Genomic DNA, 5,993 nt, shown 5'->3' on the forward strand with positions numbered 1-5,993 from the left:
AGGGTTCACCATTACTATGACTACTATACGTATTATTTCAAAAATTGAATACGTTAAATCTGTGACATATTTGCACAGTCAAAACAAAAATTTTTTTTATGGGACACGCCACCAAAACAGTATTGGCCCCATCCACAAGAGCATTTTAAAACATTGGTATGTAACATTTCTTTTGCTCATAAACTGGAATAAAACTGGAGGTAAATGGAGTCATTGTGTAAAACTCAGACATTTTTGGAACTGAGTTAAAAGTTAACCACAGAATCCAGTGCTGTTACTTAGTCAGCTCTCAAGTGATAAGACTAGGCTGATACCCTTGAAATCACCAAAACAAGAAAATTTACTTTCCAAGAAAATAAACTTTAACACATCAATGTTTCAGGGGCTGTGGTAGATCAAACACATTCTGATAAGTACACAAGTAGACAGTTATGAATTAACATGACAGGCATTATACATAATGCTCTTTTCTGATGGAAAGAACAACAACCTGGGAAATCACATTTTTTTTTACAACACAGGTTGTTCTTTTCTGTCATAGGCCTACTGAATGACATTCACACCCATTACTGACAAAAGCTCTCTGTATTTGAGAAAACATTACAAGTTGGCAAACTTAACAACCTTTGAGCCTCAAAGTCTGTTACATTGCTCGGATATTAGCTTGCTGAAATATGAAAACCACAAGGCATTTATGGCAATTATTTCATTATCATGCAACATTTACTGCAGTAGTTTCACATAAAAAATGTTAACAATTTGAGCAAAAAATACTGCATGGAAGACTGCAGAACAATAGATTCTCTGGAGGTTGTTGCATGACTTTTTACACTGTTAAATGGCTATCAAATCTATAACTTCCAGAAGTTACTGGTATAAAGCAACAAGGGCAAGTTTGGCTCAGCATATTGGTTGTTTCTTTCTGACACAGAACATTTCTTCAAATTTACTTCTTCCTGAGGTTTAAAATATTAACGAGTTTAATACATTATCAATGGCAACATGGACCCTACCTGGTGTGTACAATATTCTCTTACTACGCAATATCCATAGTGTAGTAGTTACTAGTCAGGACATTCTCCATCTCCACCCTCTGGGTACGAGCTGTATGTACAGGGTAACTCCAAAACTGAACCACAGGTGTGTGCAATTGGCCGACGTGCCAGTCCTTCCAAAGCTGTAAATATCACTTCAACTTTTGTGACACAGATGACATCTGAGCCTGTCACGAATCTCAGCAACCTTCTGAGGCCCACCTCATCTAATCCTCGTATGTACTGCTGCAGAAATCTGAGGGCTTGTTTCTCAGCTGGAGTCACTGGACTTGCTTCAATCAGCTTCAGGACCTTCCTGCAAGTTGTTTTTTTGTCTTCATGCATGACCTGTATTTTTGTTGTTGTGCTTATGGCGGTCCTCAGGGGTTGTCCGGCAACTGTTGACATGTTATCAAGAGCGTATTTAGGTTCTTGAATTATTTGTTTGTCTGCTACTTGAAGGAGGACTGCTTTAAGGTTCTCTCGTGATGGAACCATTTTCACTCCCAGTCGATCCAGTAGATCTATTAACTCATCCTGGCTATCACTGTCAATGTCTTCCTGTAAAGCAGTCGTTGAAATCTCTCTCACACTTACTAAGATACAAGAGCATAGAGTCAAACAGTACATCATTAGACACAGCATGTTCTCCAAATATCAGTGCTGTGGTAAATGCTGGGGCAAGGCGCAATGGAAAGTATCCTTGGTCCAGAAATCCTTTGGCCAATATTCTTCCCACAGCCTTCCATTCTTCCTCCTGCCATTTTGGTGACAGGGTCGGCACTCTCATTTCTGCCCCCTCTGCTGCACAATCCAGAAATTCTGTCCAAAAAGCAGCATAGACATCTCTGGTCACACCATCTGCATCTGTGCCCTTTGCATTAATAAAGCTGTACTTTAAGGGGTAGTTGAGAATCATCTCATCTTTGAACTGACATTCATTTTCTCTAACAGATTTACTCTATGTAGTTTGATACCCACTGTAAGTAGCTGATAGCCTGCATCAAAACTTGAAGGATCAGTATGTTGAACATAGTTCTCTGAGACAGGAGTGGATGTGGAGGGGGCAAAGCTGATAGTTTCCTCTGCTGGAGGGAAAGCTGGAACAGTGTCATCCAGCTGGATCTCCGAGAGTGGGCCATAGTGTGCATTACCACTTGAAAGGACAGTGTGGTCAACACAATCTCCTAAAACAGGAGTGGATGTGGAAAGGGCAACACTGATGATGTCCTCTGTGGAAAGGAAAACTGGAATGAACACCTATGAACACCTCTGAATCGTAAGACTGGGAGGTAAGATCAACTGTGTCAGCAACAGTTGAATGGGCACTGGAGCTCATATGATTGTATTCAGCTGTTGTAGATAGTTCGTCTTGTGATTTATTCACACAAACTGGCTTTTCCTGGTGCTGATCAAAATAATCTGTCTGATTTTGCTGTTCTCCTATAGTGGCACCATGTCTGTCCATCTCGCTGTCCACTTCTGTGTCAGTCAGGTCTACCCGACTCGTTGTGTTGAGGTAAAACCGTAATATCCCGAAATTTGACAGTGTGTACAAGTCACCAACAGTATCAAGTTCTGATTCCTTAAAGTCATAAACATTGTGAATAAAGTCCTCCCATTTTCCTTTTGTTGACTCACCGTGTGGAAAAAACAGTTCTTTTGCATGAGACATAAGGTCTTTTTTGGTGGATGACATGGATACATTAAGTACCCTGGTGCCCCCACCAGAACGCTTTCTGACTTGTTTTCCCTCATGTATCCACCCCAACTCAATTTTTCGTTCAGCCTTTATAGCGTTTTTAGATCGATCAAACCTTACTTTTCTTGCAGGCCACGGTTCCTGTTCAGATTCCTCACCATGGCTTGCTGTTGCTGTCCTCATTTTCTTTCGAAGTTTTTCAAGAAGGGACATCCTTGAGCTTTTGTCTTCTTTTCGTTTTTGCTTGTCCAGATAGTATCGTCTCGTGGCAATCCTGTCCCTGTACACATCCCGTCCCTCTATTTCTCCGATAAGTGATGCTTTAAATGACCTGCCAAACTGTTTTACCAGAGTATGTATACTGTTTTTTTTTTTTTACTGCAATTTTGTAATCAACACTTTTCTAGTTTTCTTTGCAAACCAGTAAATGAATATGAATGAATGAATGAATATCTTATTTTATGTTCACATCATGCCGCTTTGTGGTCCATCCCACAAGAAATATTTAGCCAAGATAAGATGTGAGGATGCATTACACATTAACTTAAATTCCAAATACATTTGATATTTTCTAACCAAATTATTATGACATTATCTGGCAAAAAGATAAACAGAAGGCTATAATTGTGCCAGAAGTTGTAGAGCCTACAGGCCCTTTAAAAATGTCATGTTTGGTAAAGCCCTTTTTGTTGCAGCTCCAAATCTTCTCTCCCCATTCAGCAGGCAGGCAAAACTCGGCATAACACCTGTCAGCCAATATGACCACTAGTTGCACGGCAACCATCAAGAATGCATACAAAACAAAGTTTCGTCATTGTTGAGTCATATACTGGCATATTGATCAAAAGCATGGTGCAATATAAAATATTCAGTAAATGCGACCTAAAGCTACAGCATTAACACACCCATGTTAGCTAACGTTACCTAGGCTACAAGCTAGCCTGTTAGCTAAAGTTAGCTATAAACCTTCTATAAAGTCTACTAGCAACAAAATGTCCCTTAAATTATCGTAATTACAAGATCTTTTCTCATAATTATGAGATCCTGATCTGGTAATTATGACATCTTATCTCGTAATTATGACATCTTATCTCGTAATTATGACATCTTTTACGAGATCAGGATCTCGTAATTATGAGATAAGGCTTCCAATTTTTTTTATTTGGTGAATGCAATGCGCTTCCGTAGTATTTTAGCTGAGAAGGTAATAATGTTGCTCTGTATGATGATGAAAATATGTAAAAAGTATTGGTATTGGTATCGGCAATGCCAGCCTGGGTATTACTTGGTATTGGATCAGATAGGAATTAAGTGGTATCGCACATCACTAGTTAACAGACCTGAAATCAGATTTTACGTGGCCGGAAAGACAGGACAGCAGAGCACACAGGTGTCTTGCCGAAAATTGATCGTCCACCGAAATCTGACTTCCGTGCAGCATGTTAAAGCTGTATCACCCAGTCTCTTTACAACTAAGTTACAGCTGGGTCAAACAGACATAACGTGCAAATAAACATCACTTTATGTCCCCAGGTAATAGCAAAAGTACGTGTTTGTGATACTTTAATGTTTCTTTTAACGGAATAATCACAATTGTGGCCAAATAAGTTTTTGCAGTTTATAATGTAACTAGGCGTGACATTCACATGATTATAGGCAATAAAGGCAGTTGTTGCCAATGGATTATGTGTTTGATAGGTGTATGTCTAATATCCTTGTTTATATATGGAAAAGACTGTAGCCTATAATTAACATGACTTACTACTGAGTTATATATAAAATAAAACCATGATCTCTTTTGCAATTATCCTTATGACTCTACATTATTTAACTTGCTGTATACTGACCAATCCAGTCCTTTTTACCTGTTGAAGTACCTTTAAATGGCCAATTCAAATGCAGTATTCCACTTCCAGAGAGTGATTGCAGCATCTAATTATTGACTGAAAGGTTATAGGTTATACTATACTGAAGGCTAGTTCAAATTCGCAATTAAACGTCCTCGTTGTGTGAACATTGTAACATCGCTGACAGGAAAGGAGGAGAAGACAGAAAGCGATCCTTCTGCACCTCCGTTTCAGGAGAAACCAAAGTATGTGGCAGTGTGCTTCTATTGCGGCCGTCTGTTTGAAAAGATGAGCTGTCACAGCAGATTTATAACTGTGTCTTTACTTCAGTGCATTTCTCCGTGTATTTGTTTGTTTCCGGTTTACACGTCAACCGCCGAACTTCCTGTAAATAGTCAGAAAGTCTTGGTGCATTCCAGTTGACATGGGAAGTCGGAATTTACGAGTTCAAAGGTCAAAATTTCAAAGGGAACGCCCCCTTAAGTCAGAATCACACTAGTGCTGCGTTCCATTTACCTCGGAAGTTGGAGCTGGGAATGATGTCACAACTGAGTTGACAGCGTTCCAGTTAAAAAGTCGGAAAACCTCGCTCGGCCTGTTACAACTAGCCAGGTTAGCTATTGATATGCCGGTTGATTGTAGCACTGTAGCAACACGTCCACAGACAGCTGTTGGACAGCACTTTGTGTATGAACATTTAAATGAGTCACAAGTACACAGAAGTGCTAATAAACAGTATAAACTACAGCTTTCACTAACTGTTGATGCCCTGACAGCCATCTTGGATCACAAAGTCAGGGTAGTGCGGTTCTCCTATCCAAGTCGGGATTCCGACTTAAGGGGGCGTTCCCTTTGAAATTTTGACCTTTGAATTCCGACTTCCCGCTTCAACTGGAACGCATCATAATCCGTCTTTTGTGCCAATGTAATAAAGTGTCAAGCTCATGGAAAACGCTGATGGTTAGGGTTTCCATTTAATATTTCTAGAATTCCAGAAAAGCTTGGCAGGAGGAGTTTCCTTAGGAATTCTGTGTAAGAAAACAAGAGTCCATTTTCATTTAGCAATTGTGTCACTAACATTATATAATTTTTAACCCAGCTATTAAAAAACAAAGTTTTATTTTTAAATCTGATATCTTTATTATTCCAAATTAAACATTTATGGGGAGAAAAGTTATGTTTGTAAATAATTAACCAGGACAATAATGCTTATTTATGATAATTGGATAGAGCAACAGGAATCTTATTTATGTCAAAATTGCATTGCAGGAAAAATTCAATACCACCTAGTTTTTCAAAAATAAATTCTGGAATAAAGTACCATAGTTTATCCTTTCCTTGGATGTCATTTTTAATCCACTTGACCTCGAATATAGTGTTGGATGTATAAAAATCTAAAACATTTAGACC

The sequence above is a fragment of the Micropterus dolomieu genome, linkage group LG21 (assembly GCF_021292245.1).
Source record: "Micropterus dolomieu isolate WLL.071019.BEF.003 ecotype Adirondacks linkage group LG21, ASM2129224v1, whole genome shotgun sequence".
Taxonomy (NCBI): domain Eukaryota; kingdom Metazoa; phylum Chordata; class Actinopteri; order Centrarchiformes; family Centrarchidae; genus Micropterus; species Micropterus dolomieu.